This window comes from Hemiscyllium ocellatum, chromosome 5 (genome assembly GCF_020745735.1).
Source record: "Hemiscyllium ocellatum isolate sHemOce1 chromosome 5, sHemOce1.pat.X.cur, whole genome shotgun sequence".
Taxonomy (NCBI): domain Eukaryota; kingdom Metazoa; phylum Chordata; class Chondrichthyes; order Orectolobiformes; family Hemiscylliidae; genus Hemiscyllium; species Hemiscyllium ocellatum.
In genome coordinates, this window is record NC_083405.1 from 59,874,929 (window position 1) to 59,895,205 (window position 20,277).

Below are 20,277 nucleotides of genomic sequence, written 5' to 3' on the forward strand. Positions count from 1 at the left end.
AGGGGTAGGGGTTAAGAGATCTTTTGCCTCCCAAATCCCTAGGATAAGTACATGGGAAACATCTGCCAACTTTGAAAATGCTCAGCTGGAATAACATTAGACAATATGCTTAGTTGTTTTTTTTAACCATCTGATTGCTTTCTTATCGATGGTAGATCATCAATGAATTTCACCGCAGAGTACGGGGGCGGGGGGGGGGGGGGGTGGGGGCCAGCCTGGACAGCATTGTCATCACTGTGGATTCATGATGGAGCAATTTTTGAAAATGTTTTTTCCAACATTGATGTACAGTGTTATTATCAAAAGCTGACAGACAACTTTGAGAGTGGAAGGGATTTTGTCCAGTTGACCTTGGTCTATATTGAATTGAATTAAATTGAATTGAATTGAATTTATTGTCACGTGTACCGAGGCACAGTGAAAAGCTCTGTCTTGTGAGCAATACAGGTAGATCACAGAGTTAAATAGCATAGTTAAATAAATAATAGGAAAACAACTGCAAAAACAAAAACACAGTTCCAGACGAATGCTAAGAGTTGTGAGTCCATTCAGTATTCTAACAACGGGAGGGTAGAAGCTGTTTTGAAACCAGCTGGTGCACATTCAGACTTCTGTACCTTCTCCCTGATGGTGGAAGCTGTAAAGCGTTGCCAGGGTGGGATGGATCTTTGAGAATGCTGGTGGCCTTTCCTTGACAGCCGGCCTGGTAGATGGAGTCTATAGATTGGAGGTTGGCCATTGTGATTGTTTGGGTCATGTTCACCACTCTCTGTAATTGTCTCTGATCTTGAATGGTACAGTTGTCATACCAAGTAGTGATATATCCAAACAGAATGCTCTCACTGGTGCACCTATAAAAGTTGGCAAGGGTATTTGCCGTCAATCCAAATTTCCTCAGCTGCCTGAGGAAGAAGAGACATAGTTGGGCTTTTGTAACAAGTCTGTCCACATGAAGAGTCCAAAAAAGCATGTTGTGGCTTTAAACAAACTTCATGTCATGGTGAGCAATACACTGTTGGATCTTCTGATTTTCTGTTCACCACCCCATCTCCTCTTCCTTCCAAATTTGTGTTTGGGTATCAACCTGAAGTTGTTGGAATGCTGCTTTGACCTGTTACATTGAACAAGCTTGAGTCTCCAACTTATGCCACAAGCATTCAGGCAAAACACCTGCCAAGTCAGCTTAAAAGGAGTGGACACTCTGTCTAGATGGCTGAATAGCATCCTCCCTGTTATATTCTCAACGCTTAAGACAAAACAAGGAAAATTTCTCAAAGACACACTGGTGCTCACTTTCAAGAGTGGCAGAATTGATGTTAATGAATGGGAGGAGCTTGTTATCAATTAGTGAAAATGGCAACCATCTTTACATCAGGCTACATTTTGCTTTGAATCGCAATGTCTTCATAATAAGGCAGAGCAGCAGGAGAGAGGGAAGAAAAAAATTAACCATGTACTCAGCTACCACTCCCTCATGGGATATCCCATCCTGTGCACCTGAAGAGTCAAATATTGTCCTGTTCATTCAAGTGAAGATTCCGAGCATAAAACTGTGGCTCTGTGTAGGTGTCACTCAGATTTAGGGACAACCAATGGCAGTTTGACAAATCATGTCATACAGAATTATCTTGTCATCCATTAAAATAAAACTACAAGTTTTTTTTCTCATTCTTAATTTAAGTGTAGTGTTCCAAGTCTTGACTGTCCCAAAAGCAGTAGTACCCTTCTCAAGCACTAGTGCTGACATCTTATGAGAAATATTAGTTGTATTGCCAATTATATGTGTCAACGCTGCATTATGACCCTCCACAGGGTGAAAAAGCACTGCATGTTGTTACACCTCCCCATCCAGTTTTCATTCAGTTGCACACTGCATTGGGTAATTTGTTTACTTCTGACTCAATGACATCTCAAATCATTAGAGAATCTTGAATCACCAGTATATTAGGAATAATCAAGGACGTGAATCCAGTGGGACCTCGTCAGTCAGAGAATTGTGGATATGGGATTCAGGGAGAGATGGAATCTGGGAAGTGGGATTTTGAGGACAAGATGCTGAGATTTTGAAATGGATTCTCATGGAGAGTTGGAGACGGAACTATCAGGCCATATATAGAGAAAGAGACACAAGGCTAGGGTTGTGAAGGAAAACAGAAGACATGGCTGTGTGCATGCGCCTGTACATGCATGTGCAGGTGTCTGTGTGTGCGACTGTCAATTTGTGTGTCTGTGTGTGTGCGTGCGTGCGTGTGTGTGTGTATATGTGTGTGTGTGGTTGGGAAGGGTCGTGTGGGGGACCGGTGAACAAGTATAAAACTGGAAAATAGGAGCGTGAGAAATGACTATGAAATAGGGGCTTCAGGGACAGGTGGTGACTAGAAAGTTTGTGGTCAAGCATCACTTGATCAGATGTCAAGTGGTCAGATCATGTGATCAACCCTCCTGAATAAGTCCAATGGTATAGACAAACCTACTTTGGCACCTGAATGTCCTTTTCCATCCATCCACAGACAGCTCATTGGAGACTGTCAAGACTGACCTTATGTTTTACGCTTTGAGAGGTTTAAAATGGTATCAATGATTTGCTCAATTTCCTGTTCATGTTGTGAGTGAGATTTTATTTCTTTTAGGTTTGGGTGTGAGACAGTGCTACACCATTGAAATGAGAGCTCATTGAAATGGCCCTGGTCTCATAATAGCCTCTCCATGTGGGTTTACCTCCTGCCACACCCAGATTCCCTAAGTATTCCCAGAGTAGAACTTGGCAATGGTTGCAAAAACATGGAAAGACTTTCACAGTTCCATGCACTAATATCCCTCATCTCAATTTACTGAAAAAAACAAATAACAATTTGAAGGCTGGAGGTGATAACCAATAACAGTAGACTTCTAATTAACAAAGCAGGAACAGAAATAGCTTGTAAAATCCAGGGCTTTGGAAAATCTGTCAAATGTTTTCAGATATTTATAGAAGTTATAAATAGGTAGGATAGATTAATGAAAGTAAACGTGACCCTGACATTGACCTGACTGCAATCAAACCTTTGAGAATCTTGCAACTGTGGTCCAAGATGTCATCCACAAGATGAATTAATTAAAGATGAATAAAAATAACTCCCCAGCTAGCTGCCTCAAGTCAGTTGAAATACCCCAGCACAAGTAAAAAGGCATTGTTAACTGACACTGGGACAAGTGTGTCAGGTCAAAATTACTGTTTAAAATTACACCATTGGAAAGATCATCACAACTAAAATAGTAACACATATGGCATGACTGTGACTTCAGAAGTCAACAATTTGACCTGCTTTGAAATTGTTCTGAGTATCTTATCATCCACCTGTGAAACTGGCATCATTTCACTTGTATTTAGGACAGTCACGATTTCACTGGGGCAAGTAAGCACCTTCTGCTCCTTATTGCAATGACAAGTCTGATTTTCCAAATGATTATCATCATTAAATATATAACAAAGTAACTTCATTTCAGGTTAGGAAAGACTTCTGGTAGATGAGCGAACATGCTGGTATAGCAGAATGAAAACTGAAAGAAAAACTTTGATATTTTTATAAGAGAAGCTTTTGTTTTCCTCGCAGTTCTTGGCAGCAAATGGCTCAGTGGTTAGCACTGCTGCCTCCCAGGGCCCAGGTTCAATTCCAACCTCTATGAGGAGTTTGCACATTCTCCCTTTTTCTGCATGAGTTTGCTCTGGTTTACTCCCATGCTCCAAAGATGTGCAGGCTAGGCAGATTGGCCATATTAAATTGCCCACAGTGTGTAGGTTAGGTGGATCAGCCAGGGAAAATGCAGTAGGGTAGGGAGGTGAGTCTGGATGAGGTGCTCTTTGAGGGTTGGCGTGGACTTGTTGGGTCAAATGGCCTGTTTCCACACTGTAGGGGTTCTATGATTTTCTAATGCACATAATCTTATGCAATATTTCGAAAGCAAGAATAATTCTCATGAGTTAAACTAAATGGATGGATGAAGGAAATGCAAATGTATTTTAATAATAGGTAAACATAATGCAATATATAATTAAACAGTATCTACATAAATTTATTCTTGAAGGACTGTCCATCAAAGTTTGAATATTGATTGCTCACTGATGGTTTCTGGTGACTGTCATTGTCATTATGGAAGATAATGAGGCTATTCAGCCCAACAGGTCCATGTTGGCTGCCTTTCGAACAATGCGATTGCTCCATTTTCCTCTGCATGAAGTTATTAACAGGTTTAAGTAACTACAGCATACATCTCAAGGACATTTGATTATAGGGCAAAGCAAATCATTTAAGTTAGTTTAGCACATTGGTCAAATGTCAAAATATTCTACAGTTTCAACTAATCTATTTTCAAAAAGAACATGAATAGATTGGATACAATTCAGAGGTAAGAGAGAGCCAAAAACTGACTTTTGCATTCAGAGACCTATGTTATGAAGATAAATGCACAAAGCTGAGGTTACTTGCATTAGATTGAAAATATATCAAAATGCTGTGGTGTTCTCCAAGTGTCCAGTCACAATGCCATCAGGTCAGGCATCCAAAGAAGTGACAGAAAAGGTTAGGAGCAACCAATTACATTAGCTCCATGTAGGTTATTTCAGCATCACACTGGAATTTTTGCAGGCAGCAGGAGAATTCCAAAGGAATGTTAAAATCAGTTGTATTTACCAACATTATTGAATAAGGAAACTAAAGAAGATTGGGAGTGAGCAGAATAGCCTGATTAAACTAGATGGTTTGACAGAGAGAAAACACATGGGCTGTATGACATATCCTCCACTGGGAGATTTGGAAGCTTAGATTTCTTGATGAACACTTTCTAACATCAATATTAATCTGCCTGAAATAAAGGTGTTGAAAGTGATTGTGAAGTTTAGGTTTCTAATTGTAATAATAATGAAGGACTTAATGCAGTTCTTTAAAAGTCAGAGCACAAATTAAGTGAAGGTAAGTAGACATGTCCATTTGTACTGAGAATACAAAACTTGAGGATATGTGTATATTAAAAATATTTCAAGAAAGAATAGATTAAACTAATTTTCCTCACACAATAATGGGTATATGTAACCAGCTCACAGCATGAACAGTGGATGATATGCTGATTAATGCAATTGAAATAATTGCATAAATGAGACATTTTGTCTAATCTTTTGTCTTGCACTCATCAGGACAAATTCATAAGATGAACCGGTGTGAATCAGTACACTTGGAATGTATAAACTCAACACCTCATGCGGCTGGGTTCAGTGTTAAGCAAACCAAGTATACCAAAACCAATGGTCTTGCTATGGAACTTCTGCTATGCACAACTCTCCTGAATGTCTTTGCTGGATTCCTTAGTTGAAATATCTTAGTTGAAATGAAACAGTCAAATGAGCAACCTGTACTCAATGTCCAAGTTAAGAATTGGCCAAGGAGTTCCCTATTACTGTGTAGCACAAAGCTACATTCAGTAGGTCAGTATACATGTTAGGATTCCTACTGTTCGACTACTATTAGATTAACCTCAACAGGAAATTTGTAAATAGGCCCCAAGCTATTTGCTCACTATGCAAACTTGATTCTCAAACAGGCTACATGACAGCCATCCTGTAGGATAATAGAATCCCTACAGTGCAGAGAGAGGCCATTTAGCCCATCAAGTCTGCACCAACTTTCCAAAGAGCATCCCTCTCTCTCCCTGTTACCCTGTATTTATCATGGTTAACCCACCTAGCCTGCACATCCCTGGACACCATGGGGCAACTTAGCATGGCCAACCCACCTAACCTACGCATTTCTGGACTGTGGGAGGAAACCCACACAGACATCGGGAAAATGTGCAAACTCCACACAGGCTGGGATCAAGCCTAGGTCACTGGCACTGTGAGACAGCAGTGCTAACTACTGTGTCACCATGTCACCCCGAATGGCTATCCTGTCAAAATAATTTATCACTGTACTTGTGATTCATAAGACTGCAAATTCATAAGCAGTCTTAACGACCATCACATTTGAGCAGCAATATGTCTGACGTTTGTCACAAGACAGAAGCTGCCAGCAAGCCAAAAAATGTCATGCTCGTCACACAATTTAGAAATGTGAGGAATAATTTCAGTGTCAGTGTGATGTCAGGTATGTAGGTTGTACGTCCTTGGGGAAATCCTATAAGATTTGAAACAAAGTATAAGAAACATTTATTACACATTCACAGTAACTAGAATGTAGAGTCAGATTTATGGGTGAAATCACACAATATTTTATGAACAGGATTTTTTTATATATATGGGATGTTTTGAACTTCTCAGAGATTTCTCATTCTAAATGAAACTTCTCATTCTAAATCATTTATAATTGAATTGAATGATTATATTAAGAGCATTGATAGGATTATTAGCAAGTGATTTCACCAGAAGAGGTATAAATAGTTCAAATATATAGGATGTTATCATAAATATGTATCAAATTTTGCCACATTTAATTTGAGTATACACTATCACTAGTTTCAATAAGTACAGACAAAGAAGAACATAACTTTGACCGGGACAACACACACATTCTTGGACAGATGAAACAAAGGCACACAAGAATTCTTGGAGGCATGGCATTCCAGTCAGAACTCCATCAATAAATGCATTAATTTAGATTATATCTACCTCCCCTTGAAAAAGAACAACCAGAAATGACATCACCCACCTTAAGAAACCAAGACCTATAAATAGAGGCAGGACCTACCACTGGTGTTTCACCACAGACTCTCACAGATGATGTTACCTAGTATGGTGATGAAATGTTTGAAAACAAACCTTCCAGCTCAGCGAGCTAACTTACACACTTATCATCAACCTGAACTACAAATCTTCTCAAAATCGCGAGAGAATACATCATTTGAGAACTGGGATTGAGAAAAAGAATGTGCTAAGGGCTAGAGTTTGGAACAATGGGATATATGTGAGTTCCTCTTTTCAGCTATAGAACTGATTCTTTATTTTATGTTCGATAAACAATGATCGGCAATTGTCAAAGGTATTCCCAGTTTAGTTTAACAAGTATTGACCAATGCAAAAATCTGTGAAAAGTAATAAAACAGGCATTTATTTCAAGATTGCCTTGGGATGTGTTTAGAAGTCAGCACAGTTACCATTTTATTAGATAAAAAAAGAAAATAAAATGGGGAAGCACAATTTTAAAATAAAATCCTTTCTATGCAATTGAAATAGGGAGATGGATGTATTCCATACCTAGACAACAAATGTATTATTATACACATATAACTCTTCACTTCCAACATGCCTTCTATGTTCCACAATTGAGAACTCCCTGTCCTCTCCAGTGCAGTTACCAGGGTCCTCAAGGATATTCAAATGGTTCTTCGATATTCTGTCCTTAGCCCTTCCTTTCTCTCCCAAAATAATGATAGTAAGGACAAAGGGAACCATTACTATCCCAAAGGATCATCTGCTACCATTACCAGCAGCTCCAGCATGATTCCACCACCACTAAACCTTTCTTCCCTTCCCCTCAAAGGTCAGCATTCTGAAGGGACTGTTCTGACTGTGACAACCATCCTATTCCCATTTCACATTTCTACCACTTTTCAGTTCTGAAGTTCCGAATTTCATTTTGGGCTTGAAATATTGGGCTAAATCTTTAAAAAGGGTCAGAACTGCACGGGCTATGGTGAGAAATCTGGTAGAATCATACAAGAAGTCCAGCCAGGCTTTTACTTTCTAAGAATCGCAGAGCTTTTAACAGCATAAGCAAGATCCTTCAACCCACTGTGTTTGCACAGTCACCAAGCATCTATCAATTCTAATCCCATTTTTCAGCACTTGGCCCAAAGCCAGATATTGGGACCAACATGTTGCATTTTTAATTAACTTCCAGATATCAAGATGGGATTTTCACTAAGGAGCAGTGGGTTGCTTATTTTATGGAGGATTACGGCTTGTTAATGACTTTATTAACCAAAATTCTCACCTCATTAAAAAGCAGATTTATATCTAATCATCTGTCACAAGCAAACTGGATGCAACAATTCCCCACATGGAAGTCAGCGCAGGTACGTGCTGATTAGTTTGTTGGTGACTCCACAATGATTCTGTTGGACACCAGGCACCAATATCAGAGTGCACAATCCATGAGCATTGGCCACATGCACCCTAAAGCCATGGGCATTTGCTTTTGACATACATAAACAGCCTCCAAATGACACATTTCTGATCCACTTTGAGGATGCTTCTGTATTTCAATGCTGCACCTTGCATTGCACCGACACTAATGATTGCAATGTTCCAGGAGGGACATTGTATGTTCAGGAATATACATCCAGCTCATGGACTAGACCAGGTTACATCTCTGGCCTATTTACTTGCTGTCTTCATGCTCACTCATTTTGAGCCTGGATGGTTAGTGCATTGATGCCTTGCCCTGTCTTTTTGTGCTTTCCTTGTCAGGCTGGTATCTCTGACAACCAGTGCTGCTGTGTTATCGGGCTCTTTAGAGCAAACACAAATCTAGGAGGCATGCCACAGTTGTCAGCAGTCCTCAGTCAAGTCAACCGTGAGTGCTTCCTGTAAAGGGCTCCTGCCATAGCAAGTAAGAGGCAGCCTTCAGTACTGGTCTGAGGCTTGGACATGGTCATTCAGAACTCATATGTGCAGAGTCAGGATTCTCCACTCATAAAAAGTGAAGAACTGAACATCAGGATGTCACCACTCATCTTGTCTGTTTTCAATAGTGGAAAGCTGGGAGTTGCTTTCCTCCTGGACTGAGAGAGAGGCAGGTATTAAGTGAGATGAAAGTGGGTGGTAGAACTGTTACTGTTGGTGTAAGTGGGAACGTGTTCCAAGCGTGTGAGTAGACCGCACAGGGTATCCTGGATTAGTGGTGTCCGGGATAGCGGTGAGTGACAGTGTTTGAGAGAAGATGTTCCAGGCAACAGTGACAGTGGTGAAGCATTAGTCTTGATGGGAGGTTGGTACTGCAGCAGAGATAGAGTGAGAGTGAGGTATCAAGGAGAAGAAGCTGGCAGTTACTTCCAGACAAAATGGAGAAGGTCAACAACCACCTTCTTACATTGCTGGGTATTGATCCAAATGGCTGAAACTGGCATGGTCTGGTGTCATGGCCTCTGTACCACTCCATCCAGTAGGACCTCCAGGTCCATTTGTGAGTAGGGCACCAATTTTTTCTTTTCTGCCATGTCCGAGGGAAATGACAGAAACTGCACAAGGCAGCTTTGTGCTTGTCCAGGTGCACATCAGTTTTTTTTTAAAATACAGTGCCCGTGCCAGGGATACCTGTCCATTCTGGGATATTACTGCACTGATGAATTGTCCCAGGTATGGCAGACAATAGAATGGAGCAGGATGAGAGGGGTAGGTAATGAGGTGAATTTGTGAAGACATATTCAGAAAACCCACTCGGCCTCATCGAAAGAAAACCTCATTGAAACTCAAGAAGCTGACATTTAGTTAAAAATTTAAGATGAAGTCCATGTTTCTCTCTCCTTAGCTGCTGCCATATCTGCTGTGTTTCTCTAACATTTTAGTCACTTACAATGGCTTCCAACATTACATGCTACAGATGGATAGATGTCTCACACTGATCAACAGTTGTACAAGTAAACAATAGTGAGGTCTCACATCAAAACCAACAGCAGAATGGTTGACAAATTTCACTTGTAACACCCATGTAGTGAAGTTTAAATTTTTGCTATTGTCCCCCTGCCATTCCTCCCTTACTATTAGGACATTATTCTAATTGTCTGCATTCTTAATGTAACTGGACACTACACTGGACAAACGGGCAGAAAACTAGCCACCAGGATACGTGAACATCAACTAGCCACAACACGACATGACCCTCTCTCACTAGTATCCTTACATACAGATGAGGAAGGACACCACTTCGATTGGGATAACACATCCATCCTAGGACAAGCCAAACAGAAATATGCATGAGAATTCCTAGAAGCATGGCATTCCAACCAAAACTCTATCAACAAACAGATCGAGTTAGACCCCATCTACCATCCCTGAGAAAAAGAACAAGAAATGACATCACCACAGGAAATGACATCACTGACCCAAAGAAACCCAAACATATAAATAGAAAGCAGGAATTATCAGCAGTTCTTAGCCCAGAGGCCCACTGAAGATGTTACCTAGTAAGGTGACAAAACATCTGGAAATAAACATTCCAGCTCAGTGAGCAAACCTACATCCAGTAACTGGACAGTCCATGCCCATTAACCTTTTGACTATGTCTTAAGACAGAAGACATGATTTCTACTCCCCTTTGTCTTCTCTCCACTTTCCTAGGCTGGAATTGTCAAGCTCCATTCACATCTGTCTTCACCCCAACCTGATCTGACCTGAAAATCCTGCTGCCCTAGCTCTATATAAACATTCAGTATGGCTATTTTATGGAGAAACGGAGGAGTTTGCCCCACTAGCCTACCCTGTATGTATTAGGCAATCAACACTTACAAAAATAGTGTACTAACACATTCTCCTGTGTGGTAGCTTACCGTGGTTGCATGTTAGTATGACTAGACATGACTGTTTCAAAGTTACTTAATTAGCTGGAGAACACTTTAGAACATTCAGCAATCATGAACTATAAAACTGCCACCTTTTTGACTTTTGTTATTTGTTAATCTCTGTTCCCTGAGCAAAGATCGCATGTTGCTGTTTCCTAAGTCTGCCTTCCCAAAACTCCTCACTTACATCCTTCTAAGTGGCTTTCTGCTGCTGCAACAGTAGGAAAAAAAGCACAATCCCACAAAGCCAATGACAAAAATGGCATCCTATATCACCATAGCAAAGTCAAATTCCATTTCTTTATGAAGGAGTCTTTGAAGGGCTTGACCACACTGTATTCTTGCAATGTCTTCCAACGTCACCTAGCTGGATCGTGATAATTGCATCATCTGAGACTCATTACATGCATGGTGAAGGGAATTTATTTGGGTTGGTCCATCTGGTACTTTTCAGCAGCATGTTTTGGGCAAGCAAGTGTCAGTTCAAATATAAGGAGGTCTTACAGCAAAGTGGTACTGTTCTCACCTCTGGAACAGAAGGTCTGGGTGCAAGACCTACTTGCCACTGGGATGTGTTATAACATGTCCAAATGAATTGATTATAAAAAAAAATGAAATACTTAAGAGGATCTTCTGGGCGAGAGATAAAGAGATCACCACAGCTCACAAAGTCTGGACTAAAGTCCCACCTCGAGGTGACCACGTCCAAATATACTAATTTTAATAGAAAATTGTCAGGCAAACTTACCAATACAGGTGGAAAATGGGATCAGGAGATGTATGCCTGTAATATTTGTGCATAATTCTCTTCCAAGTAAAGATTGGCTCATTCTTCACTGACTAACTATCAGGGGTATAACCGGTGGAGCAGCACTCACCTCTTAACCATATCTAATCATAGCCAGAGAATCACTTCCAATGATTTTTATTCTCACTCTCACACATTACCTGTGGTGTCCTGTAAAAATCTTTCATTCCCACTTCTCATCTATATGCTGCTCTTCAGTATTATTGGAAAATACAGCTTCAGTTTTCACATGTATGCTGATTACACACCTCATTACTTGACTTTGACAATATTCAGACTTGTTATAAAGGTTTGATTAGGTTAAAAGATGATTTGACATCCACTGGCTGGAAGCATGACATTGAAGCTTTTTGAAATCTCTCTTTTAAACACACAGACTAAAGTGACCATACTCAAAGCACAAGACAGCTAACCTCAATATGCATTACTATATATTCCACATTCTAATCCATTAAGAATTAATCAGCAAGTCTATAAAATGCAAAGACAATACCTGATATGGAATCGGAACTATATCTCCTGCCCTATTAATTGATTAATTGAGGGATTCATCTGTGGAAGATGGACCAATATGGCTAATTTGCTTGGAAAATAGGATCTTAGCTTTAAGATTGCTTTCCAGATGAACTAATCAGTCTACAATTGTAATATATGATCATATTGGAGTTATTGGTAGCAGGGTGAGTGGTCACATGGCAAACTAACACCATTGTGTATTTGAAAAACAATTTCAGTTCTGCCAAGAAAGTAAATAGCTAAGAACATGAGTGAGATCCTTCCTCCCTCTCTTCCCACGCAATTGCCAAGCTTTGGTTCCATCTGCTACTTTTTGACTGTCTTTCCATGTGCTGAGATTTTAGTGGAAAAAAGACATCTGCACACCAGAATTTCCAGTAGAACCATGAAACTTTCCCTCTAGTGTAAATTGTTTCAATGTTGAAATGAAGATCAGCAGATCTACTCTGAAGCCAGCTGTGTCATCAAACCATAAATTCCTTTTAATTTGTCTGGATTTCCCAGTCTGCAATCTATGTTGGGTGTGTGTAAACTTTGAGTGCACAGAAGTCGATGCAAGTTATTTTTACTTAAATTGATTCAAGTTTATTTGAACCCGCTTCTTTGTTAAATCTGGCTGCTCTTTTGCAGGGTAAACAATTGAGTACTATATCTTAATTGGCAAATATATCCTTTCCAAACAAAATTATCTGTTGTGGTCAAACAGACAGAGGCAAACCAGTCTGTCTCATCACCCTGGTTGTAACAGGCCACTAGTTTGACATCTAGCACTGGATGAGCAGAAATTTCCTCCAATTAAATATTGTGAAGAGTAAAAGCATTGTCTTTGGTCCCCAGAATTCCCTAGCAAATGACTCCATCCCTCTTCCTGGCAACTGTTTAAGACTAGACCAGGTTATTTGTAACTTTGTCATCATTTCTGTCTGGAAATAAAATTCTGACTACATAGCCACATCATCACGATCACTATCATATGACATGCCCATCTTTGCCTGTTTCAACTCATCTGCTGGTAAAATCCTCATCAAAGGTATTGTCACCCCTAGAATTGACAATTCAAATTCCTCCCACATTAAATCTTCTGTAAACTTAAGGCCATTCAAAACACTTCTGCTTGTATCGTAACTTGCATCAAAGAGTACTGGCTCAATGGCCCTATGCTTGCTAACCAACGCTGACTGCCAGTTTAGTAATGTCAAAATTAAATTTCAGATTATTGTTTTCAAATTCTTCAGAAGTCTTCCAATCATTTTTTCTGTAATATCCTCAAACCTTGCAGTTTTGAGATATCTATGTTCCTGTCATTTTGACAGAGATTTCTGATTTTAATTGCGACACCATGGGCAGTCATGCTAACTGCAGGAAAGGCCCAAAATCCTGGAATTTCTACCTTAAACCTGTACATTTTTGTACCTCACTCCCTTTATTTAAAACAATTAAAATCCATTTCTTCAATCAAGAATATCTAAATATCTCATCATGTGGATCTATGTCAATTTGTGATTCATGAGATCCTCAGAAGTGACATAACATATTCTATTCCATTAAGATCACTATATTTGTTGCTATTATGGTTGCTTCTGGATTGAAATATCTGTTCAGCCCTTTCTTGTTGAAATCTTTCATAATCTGAACAGTTGTTTTGGATTGCTCCTATTTACTAGTTCTGAATTACTTTATAAACCACAATTTGGTTGTGTCTAAGTCTTCGCTGCTTTAAAATAAATTGGCCGCCAGTTTGTAAGCTAAGCTAAGTTGCACATGTTGTCTATTCTAGAAATCAAGGAACCACTGGAAAACAAACTGCAATATTAACACAAGCTGTAAAATTTACTTCTTTCCCTAACTATGTTCAGAACTGTTATTTATTATATCTTTGTCTCTGTTCTGCCTAGCTTATATAATTTAGTGAAAAAAAAGGTAAAACATTTCAATGTAGCGACAAACTATTTGTTATCATAACACTTGGAAAGTCTATCACTTGCAAAGTAAAATAGCAATGCCTCGAAGCCAGGCAATTATGGAATGCCTTAGAAACTATAGTTGCATTTTTTGGCCCATGTTAGTAGCATTTGGTTTATAGGTCAAGCAGAAAAGTTGGAAAACACAACTTTTCCTTATTTTATGGTGCCAATAATTCATATTGCCACTGATGAAGTAAACAAAAGTAATTTGGCTGCTACGCATTTATTAGTCATCATTAGAGGAGGCTATCATATTCTAGCAAGCTATGCGGCCAGGATTGCATATTCTGCTACACTTCAGTAGACAAGGCAAAAAGGTACCAATAGTAAATCAGATATACTTCATAAATTAATTAGTCACTCACCTTTTTGACCCTGAATATTAAGGCACATTAAAGTCTCTTCTCTCAAACCCACAGGCTGTTTTAGTGTTCAAGCATCTTCAGTATTTATTTGTTGTAATACAATATGAATTTCTTAATGACAAAATATCCTTTAAAATATGTTGTGCTTGAACAGCTTGAAAATAGTCTCCTTCCTTTAGGTGCATTATTGCTGGGAATATGCAAATCGACCTTCTTCCTGTCATATGATATAAGGATCATATTAAAGAATTCTTTACTCAAGGAATGAAAACTAAGACAAAAGTGTCCTTTCAAACAATAAATGCAAGATTACAGATGCCTGCAAACTTTGAACATTGCTTCTTTTTTAACATAATTTAAAAATCAAAGTGCAGAGTCAGTGCATTTAGTCTAAAATAGGACCCTGGCCTGGTTTATCTTTGTCAAACAAAAATAGCAACTTAGCTTCTTTCTGTTGCCTGAAAGACTAAAAGCTAACAATAGCTGACCAGAAAAATCAATTAGCTCTCATTTCTATTCGATCAAGACGTTTAGAAATATTAGGAAAAAAATCCACTTCAATTGGTATAATGAGACAGTTGAAAGTGATTTTCATATAATTCTACTTCAGGAGATGAGGCAATTTCTTCCCTGTTTTTCAATACCAACCTTCAGAATGATGTTTTTTAGAAAAAAAATCTTTTGAATGTCATTCATTGAATTTTTCGGTCTCAAATTAGGCCACATCGGCTGTGACTGGTACTGATATTGAAATTTTTCTGCTTTCAAAAATTTTGTTTGTTTCCAACTTATTGAACTATACTTATGATTTACTGCAAAGTTATTTTCAGCACATTTTGGCTGATGTACAATGAAAGACAATTATTATCTGTACATCAAAGCATGTTGCTGTCAAAGGAACGTACTTTCTGACAGAAAACTTAATTTTAAATCAGTACTCAACATGTAGCAACATTGTAAATATGTGCACAGAAGTATTTTTATAACTGCTACAGAATATGAAGAGAACAATCAGGCAATAAACACTTTTATTACATTCTTTGAAAATGCTAACTTGAGGCTGTCCTACAAAGAGATACTCAGTCACCAATCACTAGTTAGATAACAAACATCAGTGTAACAACATTACAAACTATATCTAACTGCGTAAAAGACCAAAGCCTAGGCAAAAGAATAAAATAAAAATACCAACTGAGCTATGCTATTTCTTTTAAACTGTACAACTCTCTGTCCCATAGAGTCCCTTTTAGAAGACAATCTCACTATGTTTTGAAGCTGGTACTGTTCATCCAGGGCTATCCTCCTTAAACAGGACTCCACATTCCATGATATCTCCCTCCTTGGGAGCATTTAGCATGTCATCCTTAGTGAAGAAACAGAAAATCTCGCATCTAATCTATCAAACAGTTTGACTGATATTCAGCACTAGATGGGCAGAGATTTCCTTCAATTAAATATTAGGGAAGATTGAAATCACTGGACTGTAGTTTCATTTCACTAAAATAAACAAATCAGGAATGGATATGGGTTACCAAATTAAAAATAAAAGTCTGCTCAAACACAATTTTGAGACACTTCTCAGAAAAGTGGCCCACACAGACTTCCTATTGGAGGGAAAAAGTTTGTTTAAGACAGCATTGCAAGCACACCCACTAAGGATTGGGATCACCACTGATAACCCCTGGGGAAATTAGTTTCTCCGTTCCCGCAACATTTTCATTATGTCTGGTGGAGTTTGGAAGCTTTGTGAAAACCTATCCTGTTGCACACAGTTTGTGAACTTTTAAGAGACACATTATTGTAAAGGTGAATGTGTTATGTCTGCAGTGAATGATCGTAGAGCTCTCTCCATTATATTAACCAGCAATGGCTGTATTTTGAGATGGACTAGCTACTTTCCTCTTTGGGGTTAAGAGGAGAAATTGAGAAGGGATGGGGAAAATGCAAAGGCATGGAGGGGAGCAATAAAGGCCATGAGAAGACACAGGGTGGGAATTCAGGGATGAGTTTTAGTGGGAGTAAGGGGACACTATGACATTCGTGGAAAGCGAGAAAGATGTCCTAGCAAACTGAGATGGGTATTCTTGCCAGACAGCTTCAGCATCTGCACTTCTTCAACAGGGACCTCGGGATTTGTGAAATCTGAGCCTTGCTCACCGTTTTTAGGAGACAAAAATCTATGCAATTATATGCAATGGTGACAGTTTTCTGATGTTGGGAAGTGGCCCAATTCCCATTTCAGTGGATTCCAGTTCATCCCAACTACTCAGTATCCAAATTCATTCTGCTGCTTCCCAGGTGAGGCAGACTGTTTCCAATGCCAGTGCTAGCTCTGACACCCAGTTTAGCTTCTGACCACATTTCAGTATGATCACAAAGATAACCTTCTGTCAGCTCTTTAACATCATTGAAATCTATAACTGCTTCAACTCTTCTATTACTGAATCCTTCATCCATCCCATTTTCTCTTCTAAACTGGATTAGTACAGCCCTGGCTGTTGAGTGACATTCTAACCACTGTAAGGGTGGGGTCATGCAAAACACAGCCACCAAGTGTAAGGGAGGTAATGGTGTACAGGTAATGCCACATGGATTAGCAATCCATAATATCAGGCTAATATTCTGGGACATGGTTCCAAATCCCACTGTGGCAGATTGTGAAATTTGAATTCAGTAAAAATCTGAAATGAAATAAATTAGTGTGATGGTCAATTGTTGTAATATCTCATCTGCTTCTCTAATGCTCGAGAGGAAAGGAAATCTGCCATCCTTACCTGGTCTCCCATCCACACTCTTAACAATTAGGGATAGGAAATAAATGCAACAACCACATCTTATGAACAAATGTTACCCTCTGCTCCTTGATTGACACTGGGATCTGGTTAAACAACAAATTGATTTGAAAATTCTTAGCATCATTTTTAAATTCTTCCATGGCTTCATCCTTTCTTACCTCTAATTCCCTCTATGCCCACAACATTCTGAAATACTTGCAACTTCTGGAGCAACCCTGATCTGAATTGCTTTAATATTGATAGTTAAAGATGCAGCTACCAAAACTCGAGAAGTCAAGCCTTTAAGCATTCTGTTTCCATACTTTGTTTTTCTTCTTTGACCAAGTTTTTGATCATCAGCCCAAATATAATTCTGATGTAGTTCAGTGTTAACTTATTGTTTACAATGCTCCAGAGAAATATCTTGGGATTCTTATTATGTTCAAGGTTCTATTCAAATACAAAATGTTGTTGTTTTGCCTTCCTTCTTTACCAGATGTGTCAAATGACAGAACTGTTCTCCGGAGAAAGATTGAGTACTAATGATAGTTCAGATTCTTATTCATACTTGGTTCTGTTAGTCACTATTCCAAGCCTTCAACCTTTCAGCTGTCACATTCCTAACTACAATGTCTTGATGTAAAATTCCTTCTGTTATCCTCAAGGTAAACCTTGCAATTTATGTCAGTTGGACTTGCTCCAATCTGACCTTTCACTGGACTTGTTAAATCACAAATAACATTTTCCAGATAAAAACAGATGAGAATATTACAAAAACTGTATAACTAGAAACTGCATGGAAACATTCGTCACTCACTGTACTTTTGCAAGATCTGATATTTTGAATTTCAGAAACAAGAATTGAGATTATGGAAAGGACTTTGATCAAAAATCCTTCCCTCTATGCATAATAATGTTTCAATGTTAGCCGAACAGCTGGAGGTCAATTTGAAAATGTTACTGCCTTAGATAAGCAAAATAGTCAATTTTCAGCAAAACAATTTTGCTGCTGGGGTAAGGTCACATTATATTCAGTCTAAATGTTCTTAGTTTGAGATTGTTAGTGAGGCTGGAAGTTCCAGTCAGGAAACGTCCTGACTTGACAGACTCCTGACTTGGCAAGAAGCCTCCAGGGTGAAAAGATAAATGGGGTTTCCTGCCTCTATTCGATGAAGGGCTTTTGCCCGAAACGTCGATTTTCCTGCTCCTCAGAAGCTGCCTGACCTGCTGTGCTTTTCCAGCACCACTCATATCTAAACTCTGGTTTCCAGCATCTACAGCCCTCACTTTTGCCCAGAAGTAATAGGAGCCTGGTATCTCTGGCTGAGGGGCAAAGTGCAAAAAGGCAAGGTAAAGCAATGCAAGGCAGAGATTCTGCAAGCATCTAGGTAGCCTCAGAGTCAGTGGGTGCTAAGTGAGTGAGCAAAGAGCCTGGAGATGCAACCTGCCCAGTCTATGAGCTATGGCTGTGTCCCTGATTGCAGAGTGCCTTTGCTGCAGCATTGGAATGATAGTTGTCAGTGTAGCATCAAAGTGGCATATTTACTGTAAGTGGATCAGACATGTCATGAGTATTCTTAAAGGCTGGCACATGCCAGATACCAATGTTCATGTGGTGTAGGTGTGACTAGTATTAATGGTACATGCCCTGAAATTTTGGTGTTCGGTGTCCTTGTTATCTTTTCTACTTTAGATTTATTCAAAATGATGGAGGCTTTTACACAGATTAAATCAGTAGAAACCCTTGTCACTTGCTGGGTGATTGATCAGCAGAGGATACATAGGTCAGATAATTGGCAAAAAGCAGCAAGGAAGAGATGAGAAGCCTATTCTTAAAAAAAAATCACAGTAAATTGTTATCCATTGGAGTAATTGTATCATTTTTCACATAACAGGAATAGGCACCATAAGCCAAAGTGTCTGCTTCTATGTAAGATTTTATGATTTTCATTCTATGAAAGCCAAAGAAAACCAAATCTTATTTTAGTTGAGTACAATGAGTCAGATACGAAAAGGACTCTTTGCACTTAAATAGCTTAATCCTTTCTATTTAATGATACTTATTTCAAAAGGTGGGTTGGTTTTATTTTTGTTCACTCACAGAATATGGGTGTCTCTGGCTATGCAAGCATTTTTTGCCTATTCCTAATTGTCAAGAGGGCAGTTAAGAGCCAACCACATTACTATAGTTCTCAAATCACTTGGAAGCCAGACCAGTTGAGGATGGCAGTTTCCTTCCCTAAAGGACGTCAGTGAAACAGATGAATTTTTCCTGACAATCAATAACAGTTTCATAGTTTTCAGTCAACCCATGATTCCAGATTCTTTATTGAATTCAAATTCCATTATCTGCCATGGTGGGATTTGCTCAGGTCCCCAGACCATTGCTGAATTCTTGGATTAGTAGTCTAGCAATAATATCACTAGGCCATTGCCTTCCCCATGAATGCAATTGCTAATTTCAATGTCTAATAATTTCCTATGACATTACTAGGATTTGATTCCAGACAATCCAAAAGAAAGCTACATCAATAACTTTTAAGCAGGTAAGACTTCCCTTAGGTTATTGTACAAATCTGGGGAGGCGATGGCCGAGTGACATTATTGCTGACTGTTAATCCAAACACCCTGGTAATGATATGAGGACACAGGTGGAACTGGACCCCCTGGGAAGTGATTTTTCTTGATATCCTGTTTGACAATTATATTCAAGTTACTAATGGTGAGTTTAACTGATCATTTATCTTGTGGCTGAAAGTTGTGTTCACAGAAGTACTTAATTAACTATGAAGTATTTTGGATAGTCCATGATGTGAAAGGGCCTACATCAATGCAAATTCTTTCATGTCTTCCCATCATTGTAAATAAAATATCGATGTGACAACAGTAAAAAATGAATTTTAGATAGTCAGATCAGAGAAATATTGATCTACCACTACTTGAAGAACATCATAAAACAGGGCACTGCAAAATAGCCAATTTTTGTTCTCTGATAAAAAAAGGTTTGAAAATCTAGCCTATGTATTTCCCATCAACTTTAAACTTACTGTGCATGACCTCCAATGGAATGTTTTATGGGATTGAAAGCTAATAAATCCCCATAGTCTGACAGCATACATTCTGGAGTACTTAAGGAAGTGGCTCTAGAAATAGTGAATACTTCGGTGATCATCTTCATCTTCCATTCTCTGGACTCTGGAAAAGCTCCTGCAGATTGGAGGATAGCTAATCTAACCCCACTTTCTAAAAAAGCAGGGAGAGAGAAAACAGGGAATTATAGACCAGTGAGTCTAATGCTAGTGGTGGGGAAGATACTGGAGTCC